Below are 20,247 nucleotides of genomic sequence, written 5' to 3'. Positions count from 1 at the left end.
CGTGGGCAAGTTGTGATAGAGAAAAGTTAGCAGAACCAGCTGAATGAGCATAGACGAAGCTCCTCCTGGAAAGTGGGAGGATTTTAACTTTATCTTTGGCACAATGAAGGATTTGAAGCAGAGTGTCAGGATCTGATCTATTTATTGGAGCACTCCCTCTGGCCCATGTGCGGAAAATGAATTACAGAGACGCAACCGAAGCTAGAAGGCTGTTTTCTTTTAGGCAGAAGAAAATGAAAATTGGAGTTGGGGCAGATTAATAAGGATACAGAAGAAGTCACAGGCTTGGGAATTGCTTATGAGAAAAATCTGTCACAGCTTGATGGATTACTGACTGTGGGAGAGGACAAAAGCTTTGTACTGACCCTCAAAGTGCTGGGATATGCAGTGGATGGATTTTTCACTCACTAATTAGAAAGTCTAGGGGGCAGGAATATTTAGGGAAGAGGATACATTCAGTTATTCAAAGGTTTTGTTTTCTTTTAAAATACACATTATTCTGCATAGGACATTTATTAATCTTTAATAGCTATTTAAAATTATTTTTATTGTTACTTAGGACAAGAGGAAGGAGAAGAGCAGGGATAGAGACCAAACTTATTTCAGTGCATGTCCCAGTGTGTCTCAAACTTTTTTCTTGTATTTTTTGAAATGGGGATCCTGAAGACAGTTATATATTTAACCCTGCAGAAAACTGTAGTCTTTGGCTCAGCCTGTTGTGAACTTAGATACTGAGAAGTTGTCCTGTACATGTTATGGTCATTCAGGGGGTCAGGTGAGGTAGACATTCACTACAAATGCACACTGGCTTTTTACAAATTCACATTTTACTAGTCAGAGTGCACCAGACGGAGAAAAGACATCTTCAGTGTCATTGGTCTTGAAGGTATAGGCACACATATTCAGTGAAATCTTAGTGGGTGGATTTTAGAGCTGTTTTTGGTTCTGACTCATGGAGTTGCGGGTCATGGGGCTAATGGAAGGCTGACTCTGAAATACAACACAGCTACTCCTCCACTGTAAACTAGTCTCTTGAAGACACTAAAACTCATTGATAATTTTTCTCTTTTCTCATGAGGAAGCACTAGGAATGATATAAGGTTATTAAAAACATTGGTTTTATGTAATAACTAGTTTTTTTTTTAAACTTAATTTAGATAGTTGCAGTCACTAGAAAAACTAACTTACAGTGAGGGTGGATAAAGGCAGCTTGGATTTGATTAGGGCATGCTGCATTCATGTATTGAAATTGTACCCTGACTTACATTAGCATCTGAGTAAAAATAAGATATTCAAGAAAATTAAAAAGAAAACAATGTGCCAGTGCAGGTATTTTTACTGATTGTGCCATGTTGAACTCTATGGCTAATTTCATCAGGATATTCTCAGTATGACTTACCCACTGTCAAGTAGCTTTAGGAAACTGCTGTATCCTGTATGTCAAACATTTCTAGACATTTATTCAACTGAAAGCTTGACATAAATTTTGGGACTCACACACAAAAAATAATAATATGCATTCGGGTAAAGGCATCAGTAGAGACAAAAATGGATGTTTTCACTGTGTAGAAAGAGCTGAATATATGACATTATGAAGGTTTATTTTGAAAATGGAGATTAAGGAGAAAATGAAAAGGAAAGTCTAAAATCAAAGATAGTCAGGAATTATTGTTGAGAGCATTTATTGGAAAGCCACAAAGTACTTCTCCATGCAAAGGAACACTTTATGATACTGACCATCAGATTGCTTGGTGCTCTTATCTGATGCATACATAACATAACACAACCCATTGTTTTTTATTTGTACAAATAAAATATACAAATAAGCACACTTCTTACATTAAATATTGAACCAAGGCAATTCTTTGGATGTAAATATAATCCAAATGGGTTTGCAAATTTATTCTTACAAATTCTATGTTATCTGATTATGAAAAAAATCCCCCCAAAAGACAATCACCAGGATTAATGTGACTCAGGATGATATTTAGAACCATATTTTTTTCTCCCCTGGTTTCTTAGCAACCAGGAATTAATTACAAAGAGCTCTTCTTAAATGTCTAACTGCTTCTCAAAACTAAACAAACAGCTTGGGCAGATGGCCAGTCGAGAGATTTCTTACAGAATTGTCCAATAGACAGCAATCTTTAAGAAATACTTTTTTTTCCTGTAAAATACCAATAGCAGAGGCATTAGTTAATTGCATATGCATCATTGTAGTGCTGAGCTCAAATGTTTGGCTTTAGTTATTTTTTTTTTATTAAATTAAAGATGCTTATGTAAAGAAATTATCTTTTTATCTTTTCTCCAGTGTGTGTTTTTGTGATCTTGGTCAAAAATCAGGTGCCCATAGACATGTGATTAATATTTGGTTCTTCTATTCTACTGAACTTATCTATGTTTTTGTTTCTGAGATGGAAACACACTATTTTTATTATTATAATTCAATAGTATTACTTCCAATCAAGTATGGTGATGCTGCCACCATTTTTTTTTCTGCTCATGGTTTTCATGGTGATCTGGGATCCTTTGTGTTTCTGAATAAATTTTAAAACTTTTAAAATCCATGTAAATAGTTGTTTGGAAATTTTGATAGATTTTTTTTTCAGCCATAGGAATAGAACTAGAGTCTTTGGCATGATATGCAAGGACTCGACCATTCACATATGTCTCGAGCCCCCTCTGTACTGTTTATTTTGAGAAGAGAGCTTACTAATATTTCAGTGTAACCTTGACTGTGTTCTAGAGTCCAAGCTAGCCTTTAACTTGTGATTCTCAGTCTCTAAAGTTGATGGCATTAATACCTGAACTATGATTATTGGCTTCTTTGTCCATTTTTTTAACTTATTTTTATCTTAAACTTTCTTTATTTCTAATTGACCCTATATTTTTTGCACAATATAAATTTTTGCTGTATCACTATATTATTTCTCTCTCTTACATAAACATTTATCATCTATCTCTATCTATTATCTATTATCTATCTACTTATCTGTTATCTATCTTTCTATCATCTATCTATCAACTATCAACTATCATCAAATCTACCATCTATTAACTATCTGTCTGTCTATCTATCTATCTATCTCTATCTATCTATCTATCTATCTATCTATCTATCTATCTATCTATCTATCTATCTATCTATCTTCTATCTATCTATCTATCTACCCATCTACCTATCATCTTTCTATTACCATCTATTTATCTATCTATCTACCATCTGTTTATCATCTATCTATCATCATCATCTATCTATCTGTTGTCTATGTATCTATTTATCATATTTATCATCTATCTACCATCATCTATCAATCTGCTGTTATTGATACAAAGTTTTATATGAGCTCAAACTACATGATCCTTTTTCTGTAATAATATATCTAATCCTCTCTGATAATTTTATGATGTTTTGTTTTAATTTTTGCATTTTTAATTAATGAAGTTGTTTTTATAGTGATATTCTATTTTTATTAAATAATAACATCTGTAGTCATCTTACATAACTACTGAAATCAATTTGCATATTTCTGGGGCTTGGTTAAACAGAAAGCTGTTCGAAGTACAAAGTGAGTTATGCCTAAAAACATAATTTTGCTCACAGATTATTGTCTCCAGTGTTATTTGAATTAAAAAAATTCTACTAATGTTGATGAAACTTCACTTAGCATTTTCTTCATCCTGAAAACCATGAAAAAAATGATATGTTTGCATGTGGTTCAATCTAAGTATATTTTTGTAGCTGGAGAGTTTTCTCTCAGGGTCCCGCCAAGCCCCAGCAGTCCGAGGCTTATAAAATAAACAGCCCACCTATAAAATAAACACACAGACACTTATATTACTTAAACTGTTTGGCCTAATGGCTCAGACTTCTAGTTATCTAGTTCTTACATCTTAAATTAATCCTTTTCTATAGTTCTATACCTTGCCACATGGCTCGTGGCTCACCGGCATCTTCACATGCTGCTTGTCATGGCAGCGGTATCTCCCTCTGCCTTCCTGTTCTCTCAATTCTCCTCTCTGTTAGTCCCACCTATACTTCCTGCCTGGCTACTGGCCAATCAGTGTTTTATTTATTAACCAATCCGAGCAACACAGTTGACATACAGGCCATGCCACAGCATATTTTTTAAATTAATATGTGTTTATATGTCTCTCCTTGAATGCTAGGTATATGTGTGCACATGTGTGTGCATGTGTGCACATGTACAAGTGTGTATGTGTGTGTGTAGCTAGAGTTTTTCTGGTCCTGCCTGGCCCACAGTCAGGACAAATCTCTCTCACCCACCAGTCCCCCAGCCGCTCAGACCCAACCAAGTAAACACACAGAGACTTATATTGCTTACAAACTGTATGGCCGCAGAGGGCTTCTTGTTATCTAGTTCTTATATCTTAAATTAACCCATTTTTATTAGTCTATAAGTTGCCACATGGCTCATGGCTTACTGGTACCTTACATCTTACTTCTCATGGGCCGCTGGCCATGTCTCTCTGCCTCAGCCTTCCACTTCCCAGAGTTCTCTTCTCTGCTTATCCTGCCTATACTTCCTGCCTGGCTACTGGACAATCAGCATTTTATTTATACAGAGCGATATCCACAGCAGTATGTGTTCATATACATGTGTGTGCGGGTGCTTATCGATGTGTTTTCCTATATATTAAGGCCAGAAATTAATGCCAACTGTCTTCTTCAGTTGCTCACCACCTTATGTGTTGAGACAGTATCATTTAATGAACCAAGTGCTCACTGATTCAGCTATGCTGGCTGCCCCAGCAAGTCCCCAGGGGTCCTCTAGTCTATCCTACCACCCTGCTCCTGGCTTACAGGCATTTACATCCCCAGGGATGCTGTAATCTCTGCACGCCCAGCACTGGGCTTACATGTACTCCCTAATGTGCCCAGTGTTGTACATGTATCCTCCAGATTGCACTCAGATTCTCATGTTTATATGCACAAGGGGCCAATGATGTGTTTGAAGACACGTGATTTGAAAGCATTTTAAGCACAACAGTTTTGAAGACTTTAGCATCAATCTTATACATTCTTCCTGGAAAGAAGCACAGAAAGAAGGTGAAACCATTTCATAGTTTCTCAGTCTTAGCACAAGTTATCTTACGTTTTCATTGATATTTCTTGTTCCTATACTCTGTATTTTGTTACACCAATCTAGAGACATAAATTCACTTATGCCTTTAGTGCATGTCATAGATTCTTACAGAACAAGTGATAAACTTTATAAACTGGCAGAGAAGTTTTGTGTTAAATTGATCTGCAATTGACTGGGGTAATAAGGGGGACCTTATTTCCTTAGAATGGCAAGTCTAAAATGGCATTGCATTCAGTTTACTGTCTGTTTGTCCCAGGGGTCAGAGCATGGGAGTTGAAGCATAAGAACAGGGCAAAGATCATTTGGAGTGGCAAAGAAAGAGCTTTGATTTTCACTGGCCATTTACTGACCTGTCAACTACTGGTACACCTAGCATCTTATCCAGAATAGAAGAGCTATTGCTGCTCTGAGTCCCTTATTTCTGTGCTGAAAACCCTTTGGGTCCACATCCTTCAGTGCACCAGAGCTGAAGTGACTGCTTAAGGAGCTGGATGGTAACAAACTGCGTAAAACCGTGTTCGCCTCACTACTCTCGGTTTCCAAATCCCAGTGAAACACGAGTCCATTTTCAACTATTTCCTAGGTTTATCAGCTCATCTGAAGCTCTTTCATTTAGTGTAGAAGATCTGTGTCTGACTGAATGAGAAATGAGGTGTAGCTAGTGAGGGGGTCTAATTACTAGGTCTGTATTTACCAAATGTTGGAGCCCTTTTGTTAAAGCAAGAGCTCCTTCTATTCTTTTGGGTTTAATGATGTAAAAATTGTAGAAAAGAAAACATTGCAAATGAGAAGTCCACGGTGTAAAATAAAGTATTGTGTAACATCGCCAAATACTGTATTCCCTCAGCTTTTAAAATAAAAGACTCAATGAATGGATACCACATCGGCAATGATTAATTTATGGTGTGTTGAGCACCTAGCTTAAAAGCTCTGGCATCCAAGCTAAATATTTCTCATTTTGTTGTTTTTTATATGTAGGATTGTATTTCTAGATGGGTGATAAGTGGGGACAAAAGACTAAATTTTTAATTGATCAACTTTCTATGTGTGCACCAAATAACTTCAGGGTATTTGTTCATCTTTTTCCTGCCTCCATTGTTCATCTTGCTTGTAGAGACGTCTTTGCCTTAGATATGAGAGACAGAAGTTGTAATCCAAGATTAAAGAGCATCAGAGGCGGGCCAAAGAAAGTAGGGATAGTGCTCTGAAACAAACAGGGTCATTGTGGTGAGGACTCAGTTATTTGAAACTGAGCTTGTGTAAGAAGACAAACACCACGAAATCGCAGAGAAAGGAAGCTAAGATTAACAGCAGCAACACATGTCAGTCTTAAGAGTGTGACCATGGACTAATCTGCCATCTTTTCTTTCTGAGAACCAGCTTACTCCTTAAAAAAATAAATTCATTTCAGTAGCAAAGTATTCACCACCAGCCTTTCCACTCTTTATGCCCTCAGGGCAGCTCACCTGTGCCCATTTGAACAAGGTCAGCTGGATTGTGTTGCCCGGGCAAGGCAAAGGGTCTGCTCTCCTGAGCGCTGCAGCTAGTTAGAGGCAGGGCCGGTTCTCCCTAGTGTTGCAGCCAGTAAGAGGCAGGAACAACTGTGCAGCTCTATCCTCTCAGCCTTTGGTGGTAATAGGAGCCAGGGACATCAGCACAGAGTGTGGCTGCAGCAGGGCCACGGACCCAGGCCTGGACATCACCATGGCCCTGAATGGCAAGCAGGCCACCCACCTCAGCCCGCTACTCAGTCCTTCAACTACTCAGATCTGCCTCTCTCCACAGGACATGAACTTTCTGCCTCTCTCTTTCTCCCATAACACATCTTATGGCTCCAGGTGGGCTGGTGTTTTCTTTTTATCATCCAGGTCAGGCTGTCCCAGTCAGTCATGTGATCTCTGTCTCCTGCTCAGTTTTAATGGTACTGGGCAGGATCGTGTTTTCTCCCCACTGCCCCGGACAGAAGTGTCTAAAATTCTTTAATAAAAGGTATAGTCACTTGAAGAGAAACACTATAGATACTGATAGGGTAATTTTTTTCTCTTCAAAGATGAATTATGAGACTATAATCATTATCAATTAACTTTTTGATAGTGATAAAGTCTAATGAGTTAGCATTTCTAGTTATGTTTAATTTTCATTTTACTTATAGCTTTATTTTGTATGTAGAATAACCTAATTGTACATTAATGCACATGTTTTATGTATGAGACATGTATATTAATAACAATTACTAGTAGCACTCACTAATAACCTGGAAGTTGAAGCTATAACTAAACACGTGAACATGTCACAGCACCATTTTCTGTTTGAGCTGTTATCTTAAAATCCTAGCTACATATGCAAAGCAGAAGTTTTATTTGTTAGACTTGGTTAACAAAACAGAACATGCATTCAAGGCAAGTAAATTCTCTAGATAAACAGTGCTCTATACTTTCTGTAAAATTGTTTAACAGTTTTTGAAGTCATGTTTACTGATGAAATCATGGAGATTTCAAAATGGAAAGATGTTGTCAACTTTCCCTTTTGGTCACACTGCTGGATTAGGGCCCCTTTTGTTGTCTCTTACACTTAATATCCTTGGATCATACGATTCATTCCTTTCATTTTTTTTGCCAAAACCTGATATTTTCTTGACTAAAATGACCTAGCATTATTCGTGTTCTCCATCCATAGTTTCTCAGATACCACATTTCTGACTAAATGTTCTGTTCCTGAACGTACCATTTAGTAGTTTCTCAAACTTTCCCAAACTAGTCCTCACTTTTCCTTCTGGACATTTAATCACAACTCGTAATTTTATAGCTATGTTTATGTTATTTGGCTAGCAGCTGTTACTTGGCTAGCAGCTGTTCTAGTAGCCCAAGTACAATCCACCTGAAGTCCAGGATGTTTCCCACTTTGGTGCCTACTATTCTCAATGCATAGAAGAGTGTGTAGTGCAGAGTACCCATTAAATTTGTCATGAGTAAATCAAGGTATGGATAGATGGATGAGTGGGTCTACTGTAATCAAAACTGTTTTTTATGGTTTTAAAATGGCATTGGATTTGCCTTATTTGTATGTCTGTATGTACAAATCTATTTGATGAGGACATTTTGATTTATCAGCTGTCTAAATATCAAAAAAAAAGCCTGTTTGAAAACGGTAAATACAAATCCAATGGCTTTTTACTATATTTAGCTTCTTCCTACAAGCAATATGACATAAGTAACCAAATCTCTACTCTGAATTTTGTAGTCACATACACAGGCCTGATACCCACTGACCTTTGTAAACATATAGTACATAAACGCAGCAGATACATCTGGAATACAAAATTTTGGTGCAAAAATTTACAGGTAGGGAAGCACTCAGAGGCTATAGGATCAAAGGTGTTTTCAACAGAAGGAAACAGCGTTTTCTGATGTTAACCCCAGTGTACCAATTTCTGTGCACCTAATGTCCATCGAAGTACCTTGGCATTTGAAATTCAAATGAGACAACTTTGAGAGTTTGGGTAAATTCCTGTAAATTACCTTGTAAGACTCCTGAGCCCCATATGGCCATGCTATAGATTTGTGTTCTGATTCTAAATAGTTTCAACATGAGTAAAGACGTGAAGGAGGGGGAGGCAGCTACAACCGGAGGCTGTGTATGACTTCTCATTTATCCCAGAATGTCAGTGCTTTGAGCTTACCAGTTAGTAATTCCCACTTTCCAATATTGAGTTGATTTGCATCTTTAGAATGTAATAGTCTTTTGCCAGAGCCATTTGGATTCCTCATTGCTGTAACTTGCTTTGTGTTCACAGATTACCCCCAGGGGTATCTATGGTTGTTTGTGTCCCCTTTGGTTGTAGCTAATCACATTATACTTTTTCTAGGATCTTTTTCTACGGTCTCCTACTTAGGATCCTAATTGTGAGCATCTGTTCCATTTCATGGTTCCCAATCTTCTGATCTTGGGGGATCAATCATAATTTGATTGCCTTCAAGAACAAAATAGCTTGCAGTAGTCTATCTGGGAGGAGACTGAATATTGTATCAGCTTGATATCTTAAATGCTAGCAGTGGGGTGGAGAAAGGGGAGCTTTTCCCCAGACTCATCAGTCACTTATGGGAGTTATTATCCATAATGTCCAGAAAAGCTATATGCCATATCTTACCTCTTTCTTGTTACAACTGAGAAAATGAAAGTCTTATTGCATTGTGTCAGTTAAGACCCCTGAGCTGAGAGAAGTATATGTGTATGTGTTGGTACTAGAGATTAATGGAAGAGGTAGAGATGTTGAAGTTATCAGGTGTGACAACCTAAGTCTGTCCCATGGTCCAATGTTTAGCTTATGTGACTCCTTCTAAGGTGTTATAACACTTAAAAGAGTGTGGCTGTGATTCCATCCATAGGGAAGAAGGAGCATCCACTCTGTACAGACTCTTTGGTAGATGGTACCTATATCACATGCAGTTTAAATTATTTCTCTTTAATGCAGTGGAGGCATAAAAGTTGACAATGAAGGAACAAAACTTAGATAAGTCAAGTTGTTCACCTAAACAGGCCATGGTTTTAGCTGCTTTCCTTCTTGCTGCATCTATGAAGTGTTTTAATTTAAAACACTTTAAATTTAGACAATTAAATTAGACAATTGGGTCTAACAGCTTCCCTCATTCTACAGACACATGCTCTTCTTTCTCCAGGCTTTAACAGAGTGCCAGCTAGAAGTTCTTTAGGGTAGAACTTAGAAATTCATTAGTTCTTTGAGAATTGCATACATTTACTCTATCCTCCAACTCATCTTAGGTTTATCCCCCTTTTCCCTACACACCCAAGTGTGTGTCTTTTCTAAAATTCCTATTTATGCTGCCTATATACTTTAGGACGTATGACCATCCACATGAGCATGGTTGACATAGCAGGGGCCACACACTTAAGGGAGAACTTACTCTCCCTCTTCTAGTAGCTATAAATTTCTGGTAGCCTTTGTTTATCTGGAGTTAGGGGTGACTCCTCAGGGTCACTTCCCTTCTCTCTGCTGAGACGTTTTCTAGCTTGAGCTGGTGCCCTCTGTCACGTAACTATGTATTCATGTATGCAACTGCCCTGTTGTGTTCAGAAAATCTTGGAATCCTTTTGTCCTCATTTTCTTGCTAATCCCCAAGCCTTGAAGGGGAAGGGGTGTGATATGCGTGTGTTTCATTGTTTGCTTTCATTCATTCGTTTTCATTCTTGGTCAGTTCAGGGTTTCTGTGTTAATTGGCATCCACTGCAAAAAGAATCTTCTCTGATGAGTGTTGAGAGATCTGAGGTAGAGAGAGAAACCATCAGTATTCAGTTCAACGCTGTCTATTTAGCAGAATAGTGGTGGCAGTTTCATTGATAAGGCTTAGGAGCTGCCTAGCCACATGGTCCCCACCCTAACAGTGGCGTCACTATGTTTCATCTTGTGGACTGGGCCTAAATCCAACCAGAAAGAGGTTGATGACTCCCATGATATTCCTGCCACTGTTGCTTAAGAGTGACCATGTTTAGTTTTGCTGGTCATTACTGGAGCATGTAGGGTTCATGCCTAGATAAGACTGATGATTAGAGGGTAGAGGAGGAACTAAAAGGAGGGACACCTGACCGTAAAGTCTTTCTGAAAAATCACATGGAAACATACTGATAGGTTTTTGTTTGTTTGTCTGTTTTGTTTTTGCACCCCGATGATAGGCCTCTCTGCTGACACAGCAGTCCAAATCAGACTGAATCAGACTGAATTAGAAAAGTCCTGGTTTAATGGGTAAATCATTCCCTGGTTGTTCTCCAGCCCCTCCAGAGAGGAGATAGGGATGAGAGACCAGAAGAACGACATGTCTGTTTTCTGGGATGTGGCTTAAATACCCTGTGGGAGTGGTTTTGAGCCTCTCTAGGGGTGGAGCTGTGTTTGGTGGGCTTTGAAGGGGCGGGTTTTGGGGGAAGAGATGGGGGAGGGGAATTGAGGTGGATTTTCCACCAGAACATTTTAGACTCTTTGGGTATAGGGATGCCAGGGTGCCAGGGACTGAGGTGGAGACCCCACCCAAACACATACTGCTGGAGAAGCTTCCTAGTGTACATATAAATTCCATAAAATGTATAATGAAGTTTATTTATTTATATATAATATGTATTATATAGAGAGTTAATTGGAATAATCTTATAATGGGGTAACAATGCTCCTAATAGACACCATAGGCGAACAGGTTAAAAAGCCTATTGTTGGGAATGTGTTGCGTCTTTTGGAGTTGATGGCCAGTGGGGTGCCACAGACCCCAAAAGTTACAAAATATTGGTAATGCTTTTGGTTACCCTGTAGGACTCGACATTATGACCCCGCTGTGGAGACTTTACATACTGAATCCTAGAACATGGAGAAATCAAACTAGTATTCACTTGGAAGGCACATCCATACTGACTAGCATTCATCTTACTTGAAGGTGCTATGCATGCTACTGGAGGAGAAAAGAACCCATAAAAAATTGTAAAAGTGTTATCATGGATTTCTTCAAGCCATTTTATCTATATCAAAATTCCCAAACTTTTGGAATCCATAATTCCAAGGTTAGTAAATATTTTCCTTTCTCCAAAATAGAGATTTGAAAGTTTAAAATTAGTTGTAAGCTGCTCACCCACCAAATTTAGGAAGTAAATTTATCTCAGGACATGCTAAGGTTTAAATCTGCCCTTTGAAACATTTCCTTGCAGTGTTTCCTTGCAGTGGGACTTTGGATTTATATTGAAGTGTCTAATCAGTCCCAGGAGATTGCACACCTTAAGAATTCCACTTTGTTAGGGTTCCCAGGGGTCTTTCATATCCACTTTACAAAGTGAGAAGGAGACCTTCTGACTCACAACTATATGTGTGACCTAAGGCTGCCATTACTGTCAGTATATTCCAAAAGAGTCAGGTAATTTCTTGGTGTCCATCAGTCAACATGCTGCACTGCTCTAAATGTCAGCAATATCTCCCCCAGGGGAAAACCCAGTCCTTTTTGGACTAAGCTACTCTCCATTTCTTAGCTCTCGTCTCCTCACCTAGACTCTCATTTCTTTCTTTCTTACAGCATTTCCTGAGGTTTACCTCCCTTTCTGTCGCTCTTTTTGCAGCGAAGAAGTCTTTTCTTTTGTATTTGATTTCCCTTCAAACGTCAGCCAAACGCATGGCGACTCTCAGCATTCAGGCTTTCTAGTACGTTTCCTTCATCCACAATGGAATGTTCTCTTTCTGCCCTCTCTGGCATTGAATCACTGTGCTGGCTAGTTTTATGTCAACTTGACACAAGCTACAGTCATCTTAGAGGAGGGAGCCTCAATTAAGAGAATGCCTCCATAAGATAGGGTATACACAAGCCTGTAGGGCATTTTCTTTCTTTTTTTTTTTTTGTTGTTGTTTTCTGTTTTTAATTAGTGATTGATGGAGAGGGCCCAAGCCATTGTGGGTGGTGCCATCCCTGGGCTGGTGGTAGTGGGTTCTATAAGAATGCAGGCTGAGCAAGTCATAGGGAACAAGCCAGTAAGCAGCACTCCTCCATGAGCATCAGCTCCTGCTTCCAGGTTCCTACCATTTGAATTCCTGTCCTGAGTTCCTCTGATGATGAACAGTGAGTGATATAGAAGTGTAAGATGAATGAACACTTTCCTTCCCAGCTTACTTTTTAGTCATGGTGCTTCATCACAGCAATAGAAACCTTAACTAAGACAATTACTGTCTTCTTTCTAATCCCCCCTCCCTCCCTCCTTTCCTTTCTTTCACCTTTTCTCCATCCCTCCTTTCCTCCCTCCCTTCCTCCTTCTTTCCCTTCCTTTTTTGATTTTTTTCTATCACCTGTCTTTTTGGATACTTTACACATTCATTAAATATATAAGCACTCTACATTTCTGACATTACACAGCACTCTACATTTCTGTCATTAGATTTTGACTTGGCGTTGTTCCTGTGGATAATTCTACCCTACCTCTCAGTAGAGCTGCTGTTTTCTGCTCATGACTCCGAAACACACATTCCAGTCAGCACTTTATCTTTCGTTTTGAAAGGTGCTTTCTATTGGATGGACTTATATAGGGAATGGACTTATGTGAAATTTACTGTGATTCAGTCTAAAGCTCCCTTGTTGAGACAGCCTCACAGGTAGTCTGTATTTCTCATGTAGAATAGTAGTTTCTTTCAACTAGGCTGCAAAGGAGGTATGTCTTTCCATTCTTCCCAGCATTTGTCAATTCTTTGCAGTTATTTATTTTCTCAGAGTGTTTACCTTTTTTGACCATACCCACTGTGATTTGAATAAAAATGTCCCCTCAAAGCCCACCCACAGGGAGTGGCACTACTAGGAGGTAAGGCCTTGTGGGAGAAGGTGTATCAACTAAGGGGTGGGCTTTGAGATCTCAGAAGCTCAAGCCCGGCAAGTATGTTGGAGTTCACTTCCTGTTCCCTGCGGAACTCTCAGCTCCTTCTCCAGCACCCTGTCTGCTTGCATGCTACCATACTTCCCACCATGACGATAATAGACTAAACCTCTGAAGTATAAGCCAGCCCCAGTTAAATGTTTCCTTTATAGAGTTGCTGTAGTCACGGTGTCTCTTTACAGCAAGAGAAACCCTAACTTAGACTCCGCCCCTCAGTCTCTAATGCCATGTCCTGGATTTGTCATCTGTTCTTTATAGGTTCTCCTCTCTTAGCTCTTCTTGTATGGTCAGAGTTACTGCTTTCTGTAAAAGTTACATCCCTCCCATCTTCAACATATTAACCTGCTTAATTACGCCTTTTGTTGCAAGGTATGTGAATGACAAAAAGAAATAAAAGGAGGACACGACTGCTCCTAAGGGGTTGAGGTTTTAATTATAGATATAAAGGAGAAGCACAGGCAGAAGCAGAAACATCTTGTCCAGACTGAATCAGGGTATGAGAGGAGAAAAGTGTGTGTGTGTGTGTGTGTGTGTGTGTGTGTGTGTGTGTGTGTGTGTAGTAGGAGAGAGAAGAACCAAGGGCCAAGAGGCCAAAAGCAAACCAGGAGACCAGGAGACCAGATTAGACAAAATGGCTGGGCTATGTAGGGAAGAGTCGCTGAGGGAAGGGACCCACTCCAGTCTCTGGGTGGGAGAGCATGGGTTGGGTATGCCAGCCAGGCTGACTCTGTAACTGGTACTGGTACTGAGAGATGCTGGGAGAACCTGGCAGCCAGAGTCTGCTTTAATATGTTAAATAGGCATGTCAGTTAGCCATTTGTCCAGGGTTTGAGACCTAACAGTGTGGTCTCATTGTAATTTATAGGTTTTTTATTTTTACTTTTATTTTACTTTTATTAGTGGATGCTCTCCGAAGACCTCACACTGGAAAACTTAAGCATGCTATGTATTTATTTGTCAGTGTGCAGCTTAGCTCCTTCTTTTTGGCATCTTCTATTTCTTCCCTACCTTCTCAGACCTTCATCAGACCTGAGCATTTTTAGTGCTCAGGTTAGATGCCACAATTTTTCTCCTCCAGTCATCCTGATAAATGAAACCTTGCTTTTTATTGTGCTTCTTGTTCCTGATGAACTGAATCACTTATTTCAGTCAGGGCAATAATATTGTTAATTTCATGCCTGCTTTCCTCTGCCAATTGTGAGGAAGTTACTTTAAGAACTCAGAATTGTTCGAGATACTGGGTAACTCCTACATGGCGAGCTATGGGATATTTGTGAGAAAAATATATATTTTTTTATTATTTCAGATGATATTAGGATGGTCTTGGATTGATCAGAAGTATTGACATGGGTTTGAGGACCTATAAGCATCTATAAAATGTGGTGATGGCCTGCAACAAACTCCTATAATTGTGATCCGGAAAGACAGGTGTACCATTCACTGAGATGTTGGCTTTATGTAGAGAATTTATGAAAAGAGCAAGGGGAGGTTATTATTAAAGCAAACTGTTAGCAATCATGGTAGTGTTTAGAATTATTATTCTATGTCACAGAGCAGAAGCGAGGAAGGAGAGGAGCCCTATAGCAGGGAACAGAAGTCTTCCAGAAGTGTTCCAGTCCATGGAGAAAGCTTGGTGTTTTGCTTTTGGTTTCTATTGTTTACATTTTCTGGACTTATGTATGGAGTTTATACTTCCCAGTAGTATTTGTTTAGAAGCACAGTGAGTTTGATGAATAGTGAAACACCATATTTTGAGTAAGTATATTTGAGTTTTATACACATATTTTTACTTTATTCACATGTGTATCCATATGAGTGTGCAGGTACCTGAGGATGTCAGAGAGGGTGTTGAACCTCCTGGATCTGCAGTGATAGGGTATTGAGAGCTTCCTGACATGGGTGCTGCAGGAAGCCCTCTTAACTACTGAATCATCTCTCTAGCCCCTTGGATTTTATTTTTTGAATGTGATTTAATTTAGAGGAAAGGTGTCCTATATAATATTCTATTTTATTTAGAAATTGAATGCCACAAGAATTAGATCTTGTTTTTATATTGGTGCCACTTAGCTAAAACTTTTTGTTCAGTAAAAACAGAATATAAGGGAGAGTTGGTATTCTATAGAGGTACAGTCGTTGTGAGTTGACCATGCTCCAGTGAATGGTCCCCTATCATGCATATAGAGGACAGCCTTAATTCAGTGGGTTATATACTTTTTTTTAAAGGACAGGAATTGGAGGAGGTGTGGAAAGACTTGAGAGGGTGGGGATGAATATGATCTAAGTACATCGTATGTAAGGATGAGAGCCTCAAAAATTCATAGAAAACATTATACTTAATAAAAAGAGTGTAATATGACATTGCAAAGTCAGAATCCCTAGATTCTAGGTGGCTCTCTCAGATTTCCTAATGCTGTGACCCTTAGTACAGTTCCTCATGTGGTGACCCCCCAACTTTAAAATTATTTTTATTGCCACTTCCTAATTGTAATTTTGCTACTGTCATGAATTGTAGATATCTGTTCTCTTGTGGTCTTAAGTGACCACTGTGAAAAGGTTGTTCAACCCCCAAAGGGGTCATGGCTCACAGGTTGAGAACCACTGAAGATCCACTGTCCGTGGAATGTTTGGAACTCCAAGGAAGAAGCTTAGAAGATGTTTCAGGTCTAGACCATTTCATTTGCATTAAATGGGAAAACTCTCCTCTGCACATCTAAGAATTGTTCTGTCTCAGTTAGACTCCTTTGAAGAAACTTGTCAGGCTTAATTTAGTGGGGAAAAAGAATCAAACTTCTTAACCTCCCAAACTGGGCTTTATGTCCTTTTAATTACTCGATTCATTTTCCCGAAGCTAATACCCTATTTTGGTAATAAAGGCAATTTCTAAATTTCTGTCATATTATTGAAAGCCTGCTGGTTTCTGATGCAATAAATTCCTTCTATTATATTTTTAGGATTTCCATTTAGCATGTCAAAAATGCCAGTACTTCTCATGTTAGATTTTTCCTCCTCCATTAAAACATTGATTTTTTAGAACTGCAAATTATTGTGGACATTAAAGGATTAGTTCTAGGAGGTTGTCTCCATGGAGAGAGCATAACTCTAATGAAATGAACATAATACGACTTTTTTTTTGTGTAGAGCCAGAAATGTAGATTACCTTGCAAAGATTTGTATGATTGATATGATCTGAACATGTCTTTTAAGTCTTTATTTATGGAAGGTGTGTGTAAAGATAAATATGCTGTGAGACAGGATAATATGCATGCATACTTTAAGTTGTATTTTGCTTAAAACTATCTGTGAAACACATATTTTATTTAGACCCTTTTTCATATCCTGTAAAAATGTTTACCAATAAAGAATGCACCTACAAGAAATGTGAATTGTGCTTTATTTAACTTCTGTAACTGTATCAGGCAACTTTGTTTTATTTCATTCATCTGTGCCAGTTAAACTTGGAGAATAACCTCAAGAACAGCTGTTTTCAATATCAGAGGGCTGTTTGTCGTCCGTGGAAATGATAGTCGATTGCCCATACCCTTACAGATTTAATTTTCATGTGTATACAAAGCCAACCCAAACCAAACAACGAAACAAAGGAAACAAAGACAAAACAAAACAAAAGCCTATTTTAAGATCTGCTGGGAGTTAAGTATAATTGTAGAAAACAAACCTGAGAGGCCTTTTAGAAAGGTCAATTCTTAATATTGATATTGATTATTAATATTATTAATATTAAAAATTAAGGAAAGTCACAAACCAATACATAGTATATACCAAATTTTATATGAAAATTACAAAAAAATGATTAGAAAATGCAAGAAGAAATTGTCTATTTGGGTTATCAATTAGGTTGTAATGGTTTACTGACAATGGGCTTGGCTTGTTTATTTGGATTTTTGCTTGTTTGTTTAGGTGGCAGGGTATCACTGTAGCACAGGTTGGTCTAGAGCTCACTAAGGTGGTCTTGACCACATGCATTTCTCCCGCCTCTGCTTTCAAGTGCTAGGGTTAGAGTCATGAGCCACCAGACTTGGCTGCTACAATTATTTACTAATCTCTCTCTCTCTCTCTCTCTCTCTCTCTCTCTCTCTCTCTCTCTCTCTCTCTCTCTCACACACACACACACACACACACACACACACACTTTAAAACATTCAATAAATAAATAAATAAATATTCTACTTTGGCATGAGGATTCTCTTGAGCTAAAGACCATTAAAAAAACAACAGATGCAAGGAAGGCATTGGATTCTCCATTTCTTCCTAAAAGCAGGGAATAAAAAAACTCCCTTGTGAACGATGTACTTCCTGTACTAATAAGACGTTGTTTGGCAGAGAGTGAGGAGAGAATTTTGTACAAGCAGATTGTGGTACAATAATCCTTCTCTTCCTTTAGCCTCTACACATTCTTTACTTACTTTTTCACATTTGGCTCTTTTTATTCAACCAACAGTATTTAAAATTGACTACTTCTCTAAATCTTCATTTCTTTATGAGAATTTTGATCTTTCATAAAATTATGTAGACAAAGGTTACTTTTATGTTGACCATATGAATATGTATGTATTCCCACCAACAGTGTCCAGAAGTTTCCTTTCTCTACATACATTCTAGCATTTTTTATTTTTTCCCTTTTCATCAAGAGTTATTCTAATTGTCATGAGGAGATATTCAATTGTCATTTGGTTTTGCATTTCCCTGATGAACTGTGGTAAACAATGAACCATATTTTCTCATACATACTCATTTGCTATTAGTATTTCTCCTTCTCCTACTCCACTTCTTCATCTTATCCCTTCTTCTCTTCCCTTCATCCTTATTCTGAGATAGAATTATATAGAGCCTAGGAAGGACTTGATATTGCTGTGTAGTCCAGGATGGCCTTCATTTCCTTGCCTCTACCTGGCGAGTGTTAGAATTATAGGCATGTACAACCCTGCCAGCCTCTTGCATGCTTTCATTGGAGGGATGTTACTCAAGTCTTTTAACCATCACATTATTTTTGCTTTTTATTACTATCATGTTTAATACTATGGTTTGATTACCTTAATATTATGAATAATAGTCTTTCCTTCATCTGATACATAATTTATAATTATCTGCTTATGGCCACCAGAAGTTTATTTATTCATTTATTTTTTTTTGTTGCATTTGTTTTGGAGGCACATTGCCTAGACCAATGTCAAAGAACATATGGAAAATGTATTCGGGTTCCTCAAAGTATTTAAAATGACCCAATCAAGTCCACAACTGGAAATATATACAAGGGAAAAGGAAGTATGTAAGCAATATACTTTATTGTAGATAGCACAGTTCATAATAACCAGGAATCACATTTAGTGTTCAGTAGTGGTGAGTGGATGATAAGAATGTAGTCTATACACACAATGGACTGTTATCCACTTATAAAAAAAGATCTTGTCCATTGCAAAAACATGGATGTTCTCGGAGGATGTTATATCAAGAGAAGTAAGCCAAGCACTGATAGGCAAATAAGTCCTGCTCAGGTTCACTCATGTGGATTCTAAAGAAGCTGGCTTTACACTAATGTAATGGAAGAGCAACACACTAGTGCCCTAGAGTGTCACACTAATACACCATAGGCCAGGGGAAAGAACTAGTGGGTGAAGAGAGATGATCTGGAGAGGCTGGCTAGTGGCTACTAAGTTACTCTTAGAAAGGGAAATTCTGATGTTGTCTCCCACCCAACAGCATAGTGACCATGCTTAATATATTAGTGAATATTTCAGCATAGTTAGAAGAGAGGCATTTAATGCTTCCACTAAGAAGAAATAATATTATGTATGATAACTATCATAATATCCAGATCTGACTACTATGCAATGGGTACATTACCAAGTATCACATTGTGTTCAATAAATGTGTACAATTATGTACATTTAAATAAAACATTAAAAAGATGCAAAAAACTATAAATGTTACTCTCTTTGATGTGAGGTTTAAATTAAAATGTTTTAGAATTGCCTTTAAGCAGTTTCTTTTGTATACATTTTTAAGAAGTATTGCTAAAACCCCTACAGATAGGCATATCCAAAAAATCCTTTTCAATAAATAGAAAATATATCTAGGTGATAAATTACAGTGCCAAAATTTTAAAGAGCTGTGTTCTCTAATTCCTTAGAGGGATACAAAATAATGGAAAATTTACAATTGAAGGAATGTTAAATTCAGCCTAAAATATGGGAAATCTCTATTAGTTGAAGTATATAACACCAAATTTGCACTCCAGCAAAATCTGTAAGACAGCATCAATAATATTTGTCAATTAAATGACTGAATGAGTAAATTATAATAATATAAACAGAATTAAAGTTCCTGAGAGAATAATACTTCTAAACCAGTCCCAAGTCATCAAGGAAATTCAGAATTAAGTTAAAAAATGATTATGTAATTTATTGCATATATCTTTTCCCACCAGTCAGATAATTTTGCTGCTGAAACATTCTACAAACCGGCAGCTTAAGGAGAGCTTATTGCATTTCAGTTCATAGCAGTAGCAATGGCATGCCATAAACATCTTTAATTACTTAGAAGTGAAAATCTGTTTCATTCACTCTTTTCCCAAAAGACATCCCTCTTCTATTATTCATTCCAAATTTATGTGAATGATCAAGAATGTTATCAAGAATACTATCTCACAAGAGTTGGTTTATACAACTGGAATGGGAAAGCTAAGTAGGCATTTATGACTGTCAGGAATTTAAACATGGTAATT

At 37.9% G+C, this 20,247-nt stretch overlaps 1 protein-coding gene across 7 annotated transcripts in view; it reads left to right on the top strand.

Annotated features, from left to right (window-relative positions):
- Window positions 1–20,247, top strand: part of Marchf1 (membrane associated ring-CH-type finger 1) — a 748,496-nt gene that overhangs the window by 63,125 nt on the left and 665,124 nt on the right. The window lies entirely within an intron of this gene.

Source organism: Peromyscus maniculatus, chromosome 17 (assembly GCF_049852395.1).
Source record: "Peromyscus maniculatus bairdii isolate BWxNUB_F1_BW_parent chromosome 17, HU_Pman_BW_mat_3.1, whole genome shotgun sequence".
NCBI lineage: Eukaryota > Metazoa > Chordata > Mammalia > Rodentia > Cricetidae > Peromyscus > Peromyscus maniculatus.
This window is presented reverse-complemented; position numbering and strand designations above follow the sequence as displayed.